The following is a 19,463-nucleotide window of genomic DNA, read 5'->3' as shown; positions in this document are numbered from 1 at the left end:
CATATCAATGGACAAGCTAAGATTGTCTAATAAGCAACAGATGCCACAAGAGAAAGGATACCATATTTAACGACTAATGAATCAGCATGACTATATGTGGCCATTGTCCCTAATAAGGATTGGACAATTTGAATGCACTAGCCGATAAACTAGTCGATATCAACACCGATCGCTTTCTTACATACGAATTAAACAACGATCTACCTTCCCCGCTTAGCATGGCTCGGGCGTGCACTACAAGTGATAATGTGGACGATAATTGCAGCTAAACTGATACTGAGGACAACAATAATAAGTTGTGGCATGATGTCAATTCATTCAACGAAAAGTTAGGTACAGATTAAAATGTTGGTGCTTTTCCTAGATTTCTTTTAAAAGAAGCTTTTCCCAAATTAACTCCTCAGGAGGGTTAAGAAGTGGCCAACAGCAAAGTAAAGCAGTGAAACCAGCAAATACGCATGCCGGCCAAACAATAATAAGGACAGCATGCTAGAAACCAATCGCCGCCCACCACAGGGCTCCACTGCCTTGTACAAATCACTTTGTCCTGTAAAAGAACCCCACGCTAAGCTGCCTTCCCCGCATGCCACAGCCCAGATGCGCACTAAAGCCGAGCCGACCACAAGCAGAGACAATGGGTTCCACGCCAGTTCACACATATCATCAAACACCTTTTAACACAAAACCTATACTAGTCGGCCAAGAAAGACCTGCTCCACTTCTGTGTGGGCCCCGGGGAACGCACACGCACCCCATCCAAGTATCTATAAAACCCCGTGCCCCCCATCCCCACTTCCTCCTCCCTGATTCGTTCCTCGCACCCTTCTCCTCTCTCGACCAAAGCCTAAACTCCAAAGCCTTTGGTCAAGTATTTCCTAGCTTCCATACCTCTCTTTTTTCTTTACGCTTTCGTCGGTTGTTGTTGGGGAAGCTAGAGCCCAGGGGCTCGTTCGGAGCTGGCTAACCAAGACGAGATAGAAGTTGCGGACGCGGAGGAAGAGAGGAACAAGCGGGTGGCGGGAGAGCTGTATGAGGCCTTAAACTCGCGGGACGTGGAGAGGGTGCACCAGCTGTTGGCCCCGGACATCGAGTGGTGGTTCCATGGCCCTCCTTCTCACCAGCACATGATGCGCCTCCTCACCGGCGCCTCTCCCGAGGAGACATTCGAGTTCCTTCCCCTGTCCATCGAGGCCTTCGGCTCCACCGTCCTCGTCGAGGGCACCGACCGCGCGCGCTCCTCCTGCTGGGTCCACGCCTGGACCGTGAGCGCGGATGGGATAATCACCCAGGTGAGGGAGTACTTCGACACCTCCGTCACCGTCACGCGCGTCGGCTCCGGCGACTCTTCTTCTTCTACCTCCAACGTGCCCAACCCTCACTGCCTGCCCGTCTGGCAGAGCAGGCTCCCCGACCGGGGCCGGAAGTCCCTCCCCGGCCTCGTCCTTGCCATCTAATTGCCATAACGAGTTAAGCTGGTGGACTAATAATAATAATAATAATAATAGCAGGGTGAAGCCTTGGTTCCGGTGGTTGCTGGATGGGTTGAGGTCTGGGGGTGTCTCCCCCTGTCTGTCTTTGAATCAGGGGTTGTAGTAAGCTTTGGGAGTGCTTGAGGGCTAAACGTAGTACGCTTGTATCTTGGAGGTGTGTGTTGTGTTGTGTGTGTGTTTTTAGAGATGAAGAAGAGAGATTGTCTCTCTTCTTCCGCTGCTGTTGTTGCCTGCTGGTTTGATTTCGTCTTCAATAAAAGATGCTTGTGTCGTCATTTTAATAAACAAACTGGAGTTGTTTAATTGTTTAAATATTAACAATTCTGTGAGGCCAGGCCCGGCGGCGAAGCTCTTAACCGGCCTGGGAAACCACTAGCAGCGGGTTCTTCTGATCCTACTTTGGTAGAAGGAAATGTCAAGGAATAATAGAGTTGAGCTATCACCACCACAAGCTCTGATCGAAAATAAAAAACTTTTTCGGCGTGTTTATTGTTTGCATTTTGCCGTACCGAGGAGGATGTGATACCTCTCCCAAGTCCAACGCGAAGGAAAAGAATAATCGTGCGTACGTTAACCGGCGGTAACTCGGAAACCTTGGGAGTGACCCGACGCGTGTACGGTGCTGACGCGACCTGGCGCCAGCTGTTGAGTCCCCGTCGATAATCGTGTGAACAGTAGAAAACAAGGGGCGTCCGCACTTTTACGAAGAAGAGAACAACCATACCAGCAGGCACCAGCTCCTAAAATCGCCCGCCACGCCACCCACTCACCAACATGTGGGGTCCAAGGAGGAAAAAAAAAAAAAAAGTGAAAACCAAAAGGTTGTTGCCGGCTGGATGATTCTTTGGAGCTGCGTGCGCATAGACCCACGGAAAAAACTAAAGAACCCAGCGCTTGTAAGTTTTACGAAGCTAAATATAACCAATACATGGGCCGACACATATGCTTCGTAGGAATGGTTGTGATTGTACTAGATAAAGAATTGATATTTGCATCTTAAATCAATATCTACATCCATGGTCAATTATTTGGAACAGATAATTATGTCGGAGAGTTTAAATGGGCTGTCACGTCACTGATTAAACCCCAATTTCTTGTGTTGCTTTTCTCCATGATTTCAATTTCTTAACTATTTGTCACATATAAAAACTTCCCTATGTTTTGAAGCGTCAAAACACCGCAATGCTGTTACCGTCACAAATCTACTTTATTTATGGTATACATGTCCAGCGAACCTCGTCGATCGCTTGTTCCACGTCTGTGATAAGAAGATGCCCAGAACTGGGATGAGGATACGGATGCTAGGATAACAGCATTCTCTATGTTGGTGGAGGGATCACAGAGATGGCTGGGGAAGGGGATACAAAAAGTGGAGTCTATAGCATTAGAGACGAATCTTATTGTTACTTATTGCCGTTAAATTTTGAGCAGAGGTCGGCCATTGCTCGGTATGCTCTATGATCAGTACAAATCAAAGAAAAGTAAAGTCGGGAGAGACCGAGGTGAATAAGAACTGATCATGATTAATGACAATCTGCAAGAAGTCCATTTGCAAAAAAGTTTCTGGTAAAAAATTGTTCGATGCTTAAGTCAGAATACTAGAACAACAGTGTGGAAGAGTGAAAATCAGCTTACGTAAGGATCCTCGAGCTATCTCTTTATATAGCATAAAATATGCGTTCGTTAGCTAATTTGGCGCGACGTGTCTTAAGTCCTTAACTGTGTGGCAATAATCAGCTATATGTTAATAGCGTGGTAACTATTTCACGCAAGCAATACATAGTGGCAGTCACGTAGATCATGCATTAAATACAATGTTGAGTTTTTATCGTTGTGACCAAAGTAGCACCTCGGTTTACTTCGAAGTCATTCGCCTCAATTATAGCTGAAGTTGTTGGGGGAAAAACCCCAAGTCATCGCCACGGAGGCGCTCGGCTAGGGAGCGCCAACCGGAAAGGCGCTCGGCCAAAGAGCGCCAACCAGAGAAAGCGCCAAGAGGCGCCCAACCGAAATAACCAAGTAGGGATGCTCGGCTAGAAAGAGCCGACCAGCGGGCGCCGACCAAAGAAGCGCTCCAGTAAAAAGCGCTGACCAGAGACAGCGCCAAGTAGAGGCGCTCGGCTAGGAGGTGCTCGCCCAGAAGGCGCCGACCAGGAGTACTCAAGCAACCCCGCCACAGGGTGCCCCATTGGGCGACCAGCTCGGCTCGGCACCCTTGCCGAGCCGATGCCTTTACCAAATAATTCAACTCTCGCTTGACCCTCTAAGGGACCTGACAACTCCACTATAACCTGCCGCTATTTTCAAGCCATCAAGGCATAAGATCTCCGCAGGTATTCAGCACGACCTGCCATTAATGCACGAGGCTCCCTCAAGTCTCCGATGCACTCAGTCATTTAATGAACACGGCCCAAGACGATCTCCGGATCACTGAACCATCAGAGCGTATGGCTCTCCCTGACCGTCGGTTCATTCGGTAATAAATGCACTTACCATCCACGGACCCCAGGCCCACCACGACCGGCGGTTCAACCACTTCAACAGGTCCGATCGACCGTGACAACTTCCTGATTCCGGTCTGATCCGGTCCCGTTCTCCATCACGCCATTAATGGGCCAAATCGTGCCCAATTATTACAGAACGGGACAAACCTACTGTCACCTCCCAGGTAATCGAATCCTCCTATAAAAGGGAACCTGGGGGGAAGAGGAAAGGGGGACCAAAACGGGAGGAAAAACCCGAAGCTGGAGAGAACCCTCCTAGACCGGGTGGAAAGAAGTAAACAACACAGACAATTGAGGAAACTGATCCTCTTGATTTTATCCAAATATTCTCTCTGTCTTCTCCACATACTCTCTTCCCCGCTCTCTCCACATATTTGCCCCCTCTGACTTAGGCATCGGAGGGCCGGCGCCGGGGAGCCCGGCCACCGGTTCTTCCTGCAGGACTCGCACCCCACAGTGGAGGACGCCACCAGCCGGCGCACCGTCGACCACCCTTCCAGCGGCGGAGCTCTGCCCCTCCAGGAGGACGCCACCAGTAGGCGCACCGTCGACCACCCTTCCAGCGGCGGAGCTCTGCCCCTCCAGGAGGACGCCACTAGCCGGCGCACCGTCGACCACCCTCCCAGCGGCAGAGCTCAGCCCCTCCAGGAGGACGCCACCAGTCGGCACGCCGTCGATCGCCGCCTCTGCGGCGGAAGCCCCTCCTTCTCCGGCTTCGCGGCGGCCCCCGGGTCCAATTTCCAGCAACAGTTGGCGCTAGAGGAAGGGCCCGAGTTCGCTGCCATGAAGCTAAAAAGCAAAGGGGCTTCCAATGCCTCTCGACGTCCTCCACCTAGCCCGGAGCGTTCCGTCCGAAACCCATCACCTCCGACTGAGTCAGTTCATCAAGTTCGGCCGGAGCAGTTCGGTGCCCTGGTACAACAGGTGCAGGCCCTGGCTACCGCTGTCAAAAGCCTGCAGCCCAGGGGCATCCCAACGGCACCGCCTCCTCAGGCTCCAGTTCAACCGGAGCCTCCCACAAGCGGACTTCACCTTCGAGGTCAGGACTCCCAAGTCCAGGCCTCCCTTTGGGGAGAGCACCCAGCCGGAGGCCACGGAGGCTGGCCACAGCCTTCAGAAGCTGAATCGGTTCCAGGGCAACCTGCGCTCGAACGAACCGCTGCAGCGATCCTCCAGAACGATGAACTCGACCGGAAGGTCGAGAGGCTGGAACGTCAAATCCAGGCACTCCACGGGAGGAAGTCAGGACATAACGGCGACTTCGAGTTCAATACGAAGTCGCCCTTCTCCCAGGAAATTGAAGATGAACCGGTCCCGTTACGGTTCAAGATGCCCCAGGTGGAGCCCTACAACGGCAAGGCTGATCCCCTGGACCACCTGGAAAGCTACCGGGTCTTAATGGCCCTACAAGGAGCCTCGGAGGCCATGATGTGCAAAGCTTTTCCGGCGACACTCCGAGGACCAGCCCGGCTGTGGTTTACCGGGCTAAAGCCGAGTACTGTCTCCTCCTTTGAGCAGCTCGGCAGACAGTTTGCTGGCAATTTCGCCGCCAGCCAGCCCCAGCGGCGGACATCCGACTCCCTCCTTGATATCAAACAAAAGGAGGGAGAATCCCTCAAGGAGTATTTGGACCGGTTCACCGCCGCAACATGGGAGGTCCGGGAGCTTGACCAGTCAATCGCCATGTCGGCGCTGAAGACTGGAGCCCGGTCCTACAGATTTCTCTTCTCAATTGAGAAGAATTTTCCCGCGGACCTCACCGAGATGTTCGCTCGGGCGCGGAAGTACGCCAAGGCCGAAGAAGCCGTGGCCGTCAGGCGGGGCGGGACCGAGCAGAACCTCAAGAAAAGACGCCGCGAGGAGCGTGGCCAGCCCAGAGGCCCGTCTCCGCGACGAGCCAAGAATCCGCCCCGCCCGAAGAGTCCACCCCAGCTGAGGGGACCGCCACAGCAGAGGTCACCACTCCGCCCGAGGTTCCCACTGCAAGCCCCTGCACCCGAAGGGAGGTATGAAAAATATACTCCCCTCAACGCTCCTCGGGCTGAAATCCTCATGGAGATCGAGAGTCGGGATCGCATCCGGCTCCCACCTCCGAAGCCAGACACCCGAACCCGGCGTGACAACCGGAAGTATTGCCGTTTCCATCGGGATAAAGGCCATGATACCGAGGAGTGTTACCAGCTCCGAAATGAGATCGAAGCACTCATCCGCCGAGGGGTGCTCGATCGGTTTGTGCAAGGCCGGCGTGAAGAAAAGCAGCCAGCCGAAAGAGCCGCGCAGCCTGAAGGTTCAAATGCCAACAGGCCCATCGCTGGCATCATCAACACCATCCGAGGCGGAGCCTCGGCAGGAGGAGCTTCAGGGGAAGAAACCTCCCCGAAACGCCTGCGCGCCTCCGAAGCTATCTCCTTTTCAGACGATGATCTAGAGGGGGTCGAAACCCCCCATGATGATGCCGTGGTCATCTCCATGATCATAAATAGATTTGATGTAAAACGCATCTTAGTTGATAATGGAAGCTCGGCGAATATTTTGTACTTTGATGCATATTATAAAATGGGGATGACCAAAGAACAGCTGCGGAGGATGAATGCTCCGTTGGTTGGGTTCACTGGGGATTCAGTCCCAGTAGAGGGCGAGATCGACCTTTTGGTCACAGCCGGGCTCGCCCCCCGTGAAAGTACCGTGGGGATGAACTTCCTCGTGATACGCCTTCCCTCGGTCTATAATGCCATCCTCGGAAGGCCAGGCCTCAACGCCCTCCGAGCGGTGGTCTCCACTCATCACCTGCTCATGCGATTCCCCACCAGCCAGGGGGTCGGCGAAGTCCGAGGGGACCAAATGGTGGCAAGGAGATGCTACCTGGCGACCCACGAGGCAAAGCGACCCGCCGAGGTGCCTGCCCCAGCGACTGACCAGCCCTCAACTGAGGTCATGGAGGCACGGGTCGACCCTCAGAAAGAGCGGGTACAGCCTGGTGAGTTACTAATCCAAGTTCCCTTACGAGAGAGCTTTTCTGAGCTAACCGTGCAGGTCGGCTCTGGCCTCGATGAGCGCGAGAGGAGTCGTCTCGTCAATTTCCTGCGAGACAACATGGATGTCTTCGCATGGTCGCCTGCAGACATGCCGGGGATAGATCCAGAGGTCATGGTCCACCGGCTCCAAGTAAAGCCAACCAGCAAGCCTGTGCGGCAGAAGAAACGAGGCGCCGCCCCTGAGCGCCAGCGAGCAGCAGCCGAGGAGGTCAGTAAGCTCCTTGGAGCTGGCTTCATTCGGGAGATAGCCTACCCGGAGTGGCTCGCCAATGTGGTCCTCGTCAAGAAGGCCAACGGGAAGTGGCGTATGTGTGTGGACTACACCGACCTGAATAAAGCCTGCCCAAAGGACAGCTTCCCACTCTCCAGCATCGATCAGCTCGTAGACTCCACCTCGGGTCACGAGCTGCTGGCATTCATGGACGCCTTCTCCGGATACAACCAGATCCGCATGGCGCCGGAAGACGAGGAAAAGACCGCCTTCATCACCGACGGAGGAACTTACTGCTACAAGGTGATGCCATTCGGCTTGAAAAATACCGGGGCAACTTATCAAAGGCTGGTCAGCCGGATCTTCAAAGACCAGATAGGCCGGAATATGGAGGTCTATGTGGACGATATGCTGGTAAAAAGCAAGGTGGCACAAGATCATGTAGCCAACCTCAATGAAGCATTCTCCACGCTCCGAAAATACCAGATGAAGCTCAATCCAGCCAAATGTGCATTCGGGGTCACCTCCGGCAAATTCCTCGGCTTCATCATTACACAACGAGGAATTGAGGCCAATCCAGAGAAGATCCGGGCTCTCCAAGAGATGACGCCTCCCAGGACGGTCAAGGAGGTACAACGGCTCACAGGCCGAGTTGCAGCTCTCGGGAGATTCATCTCCCGCTCGGCTGAGCGCTGCCTTCCATTCTTCGCAGCCCTCAAGAAGCCGAAGAATTTTTTGTGGTCGGACAAGTGCCAGCAATCTTTTGAAGAGCTCAAGCACCTCCTGGCTTCCCCTTCCCTGCTCACAAAGCCTCACCAGGGCGAGCTTCTCTACCTGTATCTGGCCGTCTCCCCTGTGGCAGTAAGCTCGGTCCTGGTCCAAGAGGAGGGCAAACTTCAGAAGCCAGTATATTACACCAGCCGGGTCTTGAGGGACGCCGAGACCCGATACACCAAGCTTGAGAAGACTGCCTATGCCCTGGTCATCTCAGCTCGGAGGCTCCGATCCTACTTCCAGGCCCACACAGTGGCTGTGCTGACGGACCAGCCGGTCAAGCAGATTCTGCAGAAATCAGATCGCGCGGGACGGATCGCCAAATGGGCCATCGAGCTCGGGGAATTCGACATCGAGTACCGACCCAGGCCGGCGATCAAAGCACAAGCGCTCGTAGACTTTATTGTCGAGTGCACTATACTGGATGAGATCGAGCCCGAACCTGAACCACCAGTGGAGCAGACCCCGAGTTTGACATGGACTCTGCATGTCGACGGCTCTTCAAACTCGGGGGGTAGCGGAGCAGGGCTCATCCTCACCAGCCCAGAAGGGGTGGTCGCCGAGCAAGCCTTGCGCCTCGAGTTCCCTGCTTCCAATAATATGGCGGAGTACGAAGCGCTCGTCGCCGGGCTCAAGCTAGCCAAAGAGCTAGGAGTGAAGGACTTGAAGGCCTTTAGTGATTCTCAGCTCGTCGTCAACCAAATTGTGGAAGACTTCGAAGCCAGAGACCCGACCATGCAGAAGTATCTTCAGAAGGTACGGGATCTCGCCTCGACCCTGGACTCTTTTCACATTCAACATGTTGCCAGGTCGGAGAACCTCAGGGCCGACCAGCTATCAAAGCTGGCGTCCTCTCGCATGAGCGAGCTTCCCAAGGAGGCAGTACTGGAGTATCTCCAAAAGCCTAGTACAGATGAGCCCGAGCAGACCCTCTGCACTGAGTTCGAGCCAAACTGGATGGACGAACTCATCGGCTACCTGCAAGACGAAGTCCTCCCCACCGACGAACAAGAGGCTCGTCGGATCAAACGCCTCGCTACCCGGTACATATTGTACGAGGGAAAGCTCTATCGGAGATCCTTCACCTCTACCCTCCTCAGATGCCTCCGCCCAACGGAGGCTGATTATGCCCTACGCGAAGTCCACGAAGGGATTTGCGGGAACCATTTGGGAGGGCGAGCATTGACCCATAAAATTCTGCGCCAAGAATATTATTGGTCGACACTCCAGAAGGATGCTATGGACTTCGTCCAAAGATGTGACCGGTGCCAAAGGAACGCCAATGTTCAGCGCCGGCCTTCGGCCCCTTTGACTTCTATCAGCTCCCCTTGGCCCTTTGCCCAGTGGGGAATTGACATCCTAGGGCCATTTCCACTGGCCACCGAGCAAAGAAAATTTCTGGTCGTCTCCATCGACTACTTCACCAAGTGGGTGGAAGCCGAGCCCCTTGCCCGGATCACCGAGCAGAAGATGCGGGATTTTGTTTGGAAGTCCATTATCTGCAGATTCGGGCTTCCCCGCATCCTCATCTCTGACAACGATCGCCAATTCGACAACATTAACTTCAGAGAGTTCTGCTCCGAGCTTGGCATTGACCACCGCTTCACCTCGGTCGCGCATCCTCAAACGAATGGAGAAACCGAGGTAACAAATCGTACTATTTTGCAGGGTCTCAAGGCCAGGCTCGACAAAACCAAAGGACAATGGGTCGAAGACCTATATAATGTCCTGTGGGCTTACCGGACCACGTTCCGTGTCCCCACCGGTGAGACTCCCTTCAACCTAACATATGGAACGGAGGCCGTCATCCCACTGGAAGTTGGGCTTCCCTCTCCAAGAGTCGAGCATCATGATGCCGGCTCCAACTCTTCGCAGCTCAGAAGCAACCTCGACTTGATCGAGGAAACAAAGGAGGCCGCCCGAGTTCGTATGGCGAGGTACCAGCAAAAGACAGCTCAGTACTACAACGCCAGGGTCAAAATCAAATTTTTCAGACCAGGAGACCTTGTCCTCAGGAGAGCTGAAGTCTCCCGACCAACTGAGCAAGGGAAGCTGGCCCCAAACTGGGAAGGACCATACCGAGTCACGCGCATCCGCCGACCCGGGACTTATCAGCTAAAGTCTCTAGATGGGACTCTCATTCCGCGGAGCTGGAGCTCTGAAAATCTCCGCATGTACCATCAGTAGAACCCTAAGGGGTTCCCCATTATTCAATTATTGAATTTTATTTTATGAATTCCATTTCATAACAAACTTATGATCCGCATACTCATTTTGAGCTCACCGATTCTCCTGATTATCTCATGGTGTCAGGTTTATTTCTCCTACCCTGACCACGGTCGGGATGCCCTGCCACAACGGGATGCCCCGATCCGTCGGGATGGCCCGAGACGTCGGGATATGAGTTAGCGGTCCTCTCTGACCGGACGAGCTCGGCTCGTGCTCCATCGGCTATGAGTTAGCAGTCCTCTCTGACCGAACGAGCTCGGCTCGTGCTCCATCGGCTATGAGTTAGCGGTCCTCTCTGACCGGACGAGCTCGGCTCGTGCTCCATCGGCTATGAGTTAGCGGTCCTCTCTGACCGGACGAGCTCGGCTCGTGCTCCTACCCTGAGACGTCAGGATGCCCCAATATATTGGGATGCCCTACCACAACGGGATGCCCCGATCCGTCGGGATGGCCCGAGACGTCGGGATATGAGTTAGCGGTCCTCTCTGACCGGACGAGCTCGGCTCGTGCTCCATCGGCTATGAGTTAGCGGTCCTCTCTGACCGGACGAGCTCGGCTTGTGCTCCATCGGCTATGAGTTAGCGGTCCTCTCTGACCGGACGAGCTCGGCTCGTGCTCCTACCCTGACCACGGTCGGGATGCCCCGATCCGTCGGGATGCCCCGAGACGTCGGGATGCCCCGAGACGTCGGGATGCCCCGGCTATAGGAACGCCCGAGACGTCGGGATATGAGTTAGCGGTCATCTCTGACCGGACGAGCTCGGCTCGTACTCCATCGGCTATGAGTTAGCGGTCCTCTCTGACCGGACGAGCTCGGCTCGTGCTCCTACCCTGACCACGGTCAGGATGCCCCGAGACGTCGGGATGCCCCGGCTATAGGGATGCTCGAGACATCGAGATGAGTAGCGGTCCTCTCTGACCGGACGAGCTCGGCTCGTGCTCCATCGTCTTCAGCCAACGAGCTCAGCCCGCTCTTCTATTTTTGGATTTCTCTGCCGACGTCCCTAAAGAACGGAGTCCGAGCAGAGAAGCGTCTTCAGTCGCCTCGGCGCAAGGACGCACACGGTACAAGGTACCTGTTGCTGGAAATTGGACCCGGGGGCAGTCTTCGGTCGAGGAGAGGGAGCGGCGATGAGTTCTCACGGTGGGGCGGCGGTCCGTCGGCGAGCGGCGTCCTCCGTCTGGGGCAGTCGGAGAGAAGGGGCGGCAGGTCCTCGTGGCGAAGCGGCAATCCGTCAGTTGGCGGCGTCCTCCGTCCGGGTGCCTGCACACGAACCGGTGGCCGGGTTTTCCGGCGCCGGCCCTCCGACGCTCAAGTCAGGGAGGGGGCAAATAGTGTAGAAAGGGAGATAAATAATGTCTGTAGAGTGTATCAATCTTCCAACCCCCTCCTGAGAGGCCAAGGCTCTCTTTTATAGGCGGGGGTCGGTTTACCTGCGATGTAACAGGGCGAGGCCGTAGTACGGCTCGGCATGTTGTTCAGGTCGGCGCATGGTCAGGCGAATCATTGCTCTGATGTTGGCGGTGAGGGCGTCGTATAACCCGAACTAGCACGCTGTTAGACGAATTATTGCATTGGTGTCGGAGGTATGGCCGAGATCGGAGACTTATCATAGTTGACTAGACTCTGCTGGGCTGATTTGCCGTGGAGAGCTGAGAGTCCGTAGATGACAGGAGCCATGCGCATTTATGGTGGAGTAAGCCGGAGATCCGCATTTATTATGGAGTAAGCCGGAGATCCGCATTTATTGTGGAGTAAGCCGGAGATCCGCATTTATTGTGGAGTAAGCCGGAGATCCGCATTTATTGTGGAGTAAGCCGGAGGGTTACAGCGACCATGCGCAATAAATGTCAGGATATGGTCCTCGGCCAGACCTCTGAGGCGCACGGCCGTAGTAGGTGGCTGACAAGAGTAGACCTCGAACATCGGGGTTTTTCTTAAGTCGGAGGTCTCGAGGTCGGGCGTTCCGAAGTCGGACGCCGACTTCGGCCGTCCGGGGTCGGAAGTTGTACGGCTTCTTAGGGGCATTTATGTCATTTTGGGAAAAAAATCTTATTCCCCCCAACACTACCCCCCGACTTCCGAGTTCGAGCGACTTGTGGGCTCGGACGAGGGAAGTAAAGTCTGTCACTGAGGTTGGGGGGCGAGTCTCGTCCGCCCCCTTGCGCTTCTCGGAGCTTTCATGGTGAAACCTGCGCCCTTTGGCGTCTCGAGGCTGCTTTATTCAGTGAGCTTATGATGAAGCTCGTATCATTACGCTTCTTGAAGCGGAGGTGGCGTCTCTTGAATCGCCAGGATCGCCTTACGGCGGATTAATGATGGGGGTCCTCGGGCTCGTCGAGGCGGTGCCTCAATCCCGTAATCGAGGCTTCTCGCTCATTAATGAGTGTGCCGTTACGGGGTTTAAAACGGACACGCGGCGTGACCCATGGTCGGACGCTTCCGATTTCGTGTTATTGGATCACAATTCCGGAGAGGTGGAGGCCACATCGAGGCTCCACGTGTCCCAGATCTTATTAAATGAGGGGAGCGGGGCGGCGTCCACTCGTTCCTCAAGACGATTTGATTTTGCAGACCCATGATGAGGCCCCGAGATCCGACGGGACAACGCTTCGATTTCATACCCGATTTATTAATCCGGAGTGAATACGGTGCCTCGGCTTACGAGGTCGACACGTGGCGCAACCCGATCGGGGGATGGGAACCGACCCCATCGATCTGGGCCGTCAGGGGGTCTATATAAACCCCTCGAGGTTGCCCTAAAGGTCTTATTTGGCTGCTTCTTATTTTCGTTGCCTTTCTCCCTTGCTTCCTTTCTCAACCGAACCTTGCCGTCGGTGCCCGGGGCGATTTCCGGCGATGTCCAGTAGGTTTTCACCCTGTTTTCACTAGGGTTTCCTCTTTTCTTCTCCTCCCCAGCTTCCATTTTTCGCTCTCTTTTTTTTTTTAACTTTTATTTCGTTCTTCTGTGGGAATGGGTTTGGGTCCTGAGGAGGTGGGATCGAGTCTGTCGGGGGAGGAGTTGGAGCTGATCCGCTCCCGGTTCTTCTTCCAGCCCGGGTTTCGTCTTGAAACTGCGGGGCCGGAGGACAGGGTGACGCAGCCGCCCCCAGGTCGGATCGCGGTCTACCGCGAGACACTTTGGGCTGGCCTGCGTTTTCCCGCCCACGAGTTCGTGAGCCAGCTGCTGGCCGAGTACCAGCTCGTCCCGGCGCAGTTGGCTCCGAACTCGTGGAGGACCATAATCGGGTTCTTGTCCCTGTGCCTCGGGCACGGGATTCCGATCTCGGTAGGCCTCTTCCGCCGGTGTTTTCTGTTAAAGAAGAACTCGGCGGATGCAGGGTGGCTATACTTCGCCTTTCGGGGCGGTATGTCACTCTTCCAGGGTGCCCCTTCCTCGATTCATGAGTGGAAGGGAAAGTTTTTCTTCCTGGCGTCCGAGGCGCCTTGGGGGTTCGACCCGAGGTGGGGGAACCCTCGGTTGAAGACCCTCAATAAGCTCTCCGAGCCCTCGAGGAGGGAGCTGAGGACCCTGGACTCCGTGCGAGCCCTCGGGAGGGGCAACGACCTGACCGAGCTCCTGCGGGAGGATGCCCTGGCGAGCGTAGGTCTGAGCTCGGCGCGCCCTGAGGGTAAGGGTGGTTACGTTATTTTATTTTTTCTTCGTTCTTTGCTTTTACTGTCACTGGTCTGACACTTAACGAAATTTTGATTTCAGATATTCTCCGCCTGCCGACCAGCAACACATCACTTTTCTCTCGCCTGAGGAGGCGAGAGGCCGAGGCCGGGGGAGCTAGGCCCCAGCCCCGGAAGAGGGCGAGGTCGGACGGCGCCTCCAGTTCAGCCGGCACGAGTGGCCCCGAGGCGGGGGCCCCTGCAGCCGACCCGAGGCGGGAGCGGGTCGTTAGTGATGCAGGCCCGTCGGCCCCTCCTTGCCCTGCCCCCCTTGCCCAGCGGGGGGAGTCGTCCATGGCCCCGCAGCAGCCAGAACCCGGGCTTGCTCGAGGCCCCGAAGCGAGCGGCTCCGGGACCTCGGGCCCGGTCGTGCCGAGCTCTTCCCGGGCTTTCCGAGAAGAGTCGGTCGAGCCGGACTCCCCTATTCCCGAGGGGAGCTCGGCCTTTCAGGATGCCGAGGTCGCGCGCTCTATGTTGCGGCGTGCGGAACTTCCAGCGGACCGGGCCGTGTTCCGGAATGTTTCGCTGGAGGAGGTCGTTGGCAGCGCTTACTGCAACACCGCCCGGGTAAGCTTCCTTCTTAATTTTCTTGAGTTAATAGCGTACTTGTGTGCTTTTCAACTCACAACACCCTCATTTCTTTCTTTTCAGCATATTCTCGAGCTCGACACCTTGGCGTTCATCGCCCACGGGTGTCGGGAAGAAGTCCGACAGCTCGGCCGATAGCTGGAGCCGGCCAAGAAAAGAGTCGCCGAGCTGGAGGCGGCGTTGGCCGCAGCCGAGGCTCGGTGGGCGACCACCGAGGCTGAGCGCCTCGCCATGGCGGAGGGGCTCGGGGAGGAGAAGGCCGCCCACGCCCTAACCAGGTCGGCCTTGCGCGGCACGGAGGCGCGCTTAGGGGAGGTCCAGGCCGAGGTCGCGGCCCTCAGGCACGAGGACGGGGTCTCCCGCCTCCGAATCGAGCAACTTGAGGCCCGGGAGAGGAGGGCACTCGAGCGAGCCGAACATGCCGTGGAGCTCTTCAAGGAGTCGCAAGAGTTCCGCGACATGTTGGAGGAGGAGACAGTGGACGGGTTCCTCCGAAGTTTCGAGAACTTCTGGGCTCAGATGCGCCGGTACTGCCCTCAGTACGACCTCTCGACGGTCCGTCCGAGGGAGGACCTGGGCCTGGGGTCCGACGTGGAAGCCCTCCCCACAATTTTGACATCCGAGGCGGGGATATACGAAGAAGACCCCGCTGAGCCTTCGACGGGGGCGGCCGAGGCGGTTGGCACCATAGAGGCGGCTCCGGCGGCCGAGACGGACGCCGTCCCGGAGGCGGTACCCGAGGCCCCTGCCCCCGACCCCGAGCCTGTGCCGGCTGAAAACCTCGAGATCATCAATGTGCCGGACGACCCCCCGGACGTTGCTCCCGCCGCTTAGGACTTAGCGTATTTTCCTTTCTTTTTCATTGTATCCGAGGTCGGCTCTTAAATGGTCGACCTCCAATTTTGTAATCGGCCTTCGGCCTTCTGTTAATAAAAAACACTTTCATCATTGTGTGTTTGCCTTTCTTTTTTGTTGCGAACGAGGCTAGAGCCTTAGCTAACTGCCTCGACGACCTCTAACTTCACATCTTAGTTTTCGGTTTGCTTAACGAAGTTGTCCCCTTTTCCCGGGCTATGTCTTAGCCTTCTCGGGTTCTAGTCATTCCGACCAAAAGGAGCTCCGAGCCTTAGGTTTTTTTTTTTAGAAAATTCCTCTAAGTCCCATAGCTCGGATCTAAGAATCGTGGAAGTCATCACGTTTAGCCTTTAGGGAAATCTCAAGGCATCGAGGTCGGGCCTTAGCCCTTCATGTAAGACCGGACTAGATCTATGCCTGCTGCTATTCGGAGATTTCAGTCGGGTTTCCGAACTTAACTCCGAACCCCTCGTAGGGAGCGCGGGCTAATAAGTAAGTCATCGTCGAAGGTTTTCGTAGTTATCGTTCTCGGACTCTGCCGAGATCTCGGTGAGCAAGGCTGGGATTTCCAAAAATTGCCTTGGTATCCATGTTTGGCTGATACACTCGTAGTCGGGACCACTTTCTCAGCTAGATGTCGGAGTTTACGTAGAAGAGCCGAGTTGGGCCCTAATTTATGAAGCCTTCGTACAGATTGCGGAGACTTGACGAACGGAGCCTGCATAATGTAGTTAGGGGGTCGATCTTAAGCCGACCCATTGGAGAGGCCCGACTTTGGGGCGAGATAAGACTCCAACGTTGGGATTCCGCTCAATAATATGTAGATAAAATTTAACAAGGAGGGCGTCTAGCTGGATGTACCTCTTGCATTCTCCGAGTCACGCTTCGCATGGTGGAGTAGGTTGCCTCCTTTCCTCGTTGACCTCCGGAGTCATTTTGACTTAAAAGGGGGGGCTCGGGTTTCTCACGGACCCAACAGCGCCCACCGAGGTTGAGAGGATTTGGCGAGGCTTTATTGAATTGTAGCTCTCTGCGAGGTCGAGGGAGTTTCAGACCCCATGGTAGGACCTCGGGCGCCTCAACCTTGGTCGAGGGATCTTGCGTCAGGTCGGCGAGTTCGTGGACGCTTTGCTGACCTGTGGTGCCTCCCGTGGTCGAGGGAGTTTGGGACTCTACGGTCGACCCTCGGGGCATCCCGACCTTAGTCGAGGGATCGTCCTTCAGGTCGGCGGGTCTGGGCACGCTCTACCGACCTGCGACGCTTTCCGAGGTCGAGGAAGTCTAGTTCTCTACGGTCGACCCTCGGGGCATCCCGACCTTAGTCGGGGAATAGCTCGCTTCGGGGATCGGGGATCGTCGACCGCTCCCGGGGGTCCACTTCGTGGCGCCCCGGGTGGAACCACCCTTTCCACCCCTCACGGCTTCTTCCCGAGGTCGAGGGAGTCTGGTTCTCTACGGTCGACCCTCGGAGCATCCCGACCTTAGTCGAGGGATCGTTCGTCAAGTCGGCGGGTCTGGGCACGCTCTACCGACCTGCGACGCTTTCCGAGGTCGAGGGAGTCTGGTTCTCTACGGTCGACCCTCGGGGCATCCCGACCTTAGTCGAGGGATCGCTCGCTTCGGGGATCGGGGATCGTCGACCGCTCCCGGGGGTCCACTTCGTGGCGCCCCGGGTGGAGCCACCCTTTCCACCCCTCACGGCGCCTTCCCGAGGTCGAGGGAGTCTGGTTCTCTACGGTCGACCCTCGGGGCATCCCGACCTTAGTCGAGGTAGGAGAACGAGCCGAGCTCGTCTGGTCAGAGAGGACCGTGCTCATAGATGGAAGTTGATGGAGAACGAGCCGAGCTCGTCTGATCAGAGAGGACCGTGCTCATAGATGGAAGTTGATGGAGAACGAGCCGAGCTCGTCTGGTCAGAGAGGACCGTGCTCATAGATTGACGTCTCGAGCATCCCTATAACCGGGGCATCCCGACGAACCGGGGCATTCTGACCTTAGTCGAGGGAATTTCGCGCCAAGTCGATATTTCGTCGTCCTGCGATTCTTCCCGAGGTCGAAGAAGTTTGGGACTCTACGGTCGAGCCTCGAGGCATCCCGATTTTGGTCGGGGAATCTGAGGATCACAGACGACCCAATATTAGAAGAGAATTACAACCATCAAGATAAGAGAATTGTTTGCGAAAAGGAAGCTGAGTCCATTGTCCTGATTGTCTTGAACCCCTAGGGGTTTTACTGGTAGTACATTCGTAGATTCTCGGAGTTCCAGCTTCGCGGAATCAGGGTCTCCTCTAGGGACTTTAATTTATACGCCCCTGGTCGTTGTACCCGGGCGATCTGATACGGTCCCTCCCAATTTGGGGCGAGCTTTCCTTGCTCAGTTGGTTGAGAAGCCTCGGCTCTCCTGAGGACGAGGTCCCCCACTTTGAAGAGCTTGGGCTTGACTCTAGAGTTGTAGTATTGGGCCGTTCGCTGTTGGTATCTCGCCATGCGGACCCGGGCAAACTCTCTTGTCTCTTCGACGAGGTCCAAGTTGCTCCTGAGCTGGGAAGAATTGGTGTCGGGGTCGTAATGCTCCACCCTTGGAGAAGGCAGGCCGATCTCCAACGGGATGACGGCCTCAGTGCCGTATGCTAGGTTGAAGGGGGTCTCTCCCGTGGGCAGTCGAAACATGGTCCGGTACGCCCAAAGGACATTGTACAAGTCCTCGACCCACTGTCCTTTGGACCGATCAAGCCTAGCCTTGAGCCCCTGCAAAATAGTGCGGTTAGTTACCTCAGTTTTCCCGTTTGTCTGGGGGTGAGCGACTGAGGTGAAACGGTGATCAATGCCGAGCTCAGAGCAAAATTCCCTGAAATGAACATTGTCAAATTATCGACCATTGTCAGATATAAAGATACGGGGTAGTCCGAATATGCAGATTATGGACTTCCACACGAAGTCTCGCATCTTTTGCTCGGTGATCCGGGCGACGGGTTCGGCCTCGACCCATTTGGTGAAGTAGTCGATGGAGACGACCAGGAACTTTCTCTGTCCGGTGGCCAGGGGAAAAGGCCCCAGGATGTCGATCCCCCATTGGGCAAACGGCCAGGGGGCGATGATGGAGGTCAGCAGAGCTGAAGGTCGGCGCTGGACATTGGCGTTTCGCTGGCACCGATCGCACTTCCGGACGAAATCCGTTGCATCCTTCTGGAGTGTGGGCCAATAATATCCTTGTCGCAGGACCTTATGGGCTAATGTCCGACCCCCCAGGTGATTTCCGCAGATCCCTTCATGGACCTCTCGGAGGGCATAGTTCGCCTCGGAGGGGCGGAGGCATCTGAGGAGGGGAGAAGTAAATGATCGCCGGTAGAGTCTATTCTCGTATAAGACATACCGGGGGGCCTGGCGCTTGATTCGGCGAGCTTCCGTCTCGTCGTGAGGTAGGGTTCCGTCCTGAAGGTAGCAGACGAGCCCATCGATCCAGCTTGGCTCGGAGTCGATGCACATGGTGGGCTCGGGTTCCTCCGTGCTGGGGATCCGAAGATACTCGAGCGCTGTTCCCTTGGGAAGCTCGCTCATGCGGGAGGTTGCCAATTTGGATAGCTGGTCTGCCCTGAGGTTTTCCGCTCTGGGGATGTATTGAATATTGAAAGAATTCAGGGCAGATATGAGTTCCCGCACCTTTTGGAGATACTTTTGCATGGATGGCTCTTTAGCTTCGAAGTCTCCTTGGACCTGGTTCACTACCAGCTGGGAGTCGCTGAAGGCCGTTAGGTCTTCCACTTTTAGTTCTTTTGCCAGCTTGAGCCCGGCGATGAGAGCCTCATACTCGGCCTCATTGTTCGAGGCCGGGAATTCGAAGCGCAAAGCTTGCTCTGCCACCACTCCGTCTGGACTGATGAGGATGAGTCCGGCCCCGCTACCCTCCGAGGTTGAAGACCCGTCCGAGTGCAGGACCCATGGCTGCCTCGGGGCCTCCTCTAAGGATTCGGGTGGCCTCTCGGGGTCGTCCGGAAGGGTGCACTCCACGATGAAGTCGGCGAGTATCTGAGCTTTGATAGCCGGCCTGGGCCGATATTCGAGGTCGAATTCCCCGAGCTCGACCGCCCATTTGGCGATCCT

General features: G+C 55.8%; 1 pseudogene; it reads left to right on the top strand.

Moving 5' to 3' along the window:
* The first annotated feature begins 783 nt into the window (after positions 1–783).
* On the top strand, positions 784–1,779 carry LOC103702079 (wound-induced protein 1 pseudogene; annotated as a pseudogene).
* The last annotated feature ends 17,684 nt before the right edge of the window (positions 1,780–19,463 follow it).

The sequence above is a fragment of the Phoenix dactylifera genome, chromosome 8 (assembly GCF_051530095.1).
Source record: "Phoenix dactylifera cultivar Ajwa chromosome 8, Ajwa_hap1_PhDact_Kaust_v1.1, whole genome shotgun sequence".
In the NCBI taxonomy this organism is placed as follows: domain Eukaryota; kingdom Viridiplantae; phylum Streptophyta; class Magnoliopsida; order Arecales; family Arecaceae; genus Phoenix; species Phoenix dactylifera.
Note: the sequence above shows the minus strand (reverse complement) of the source record. Positions and strands in the feature narration are given on the sequence as shown.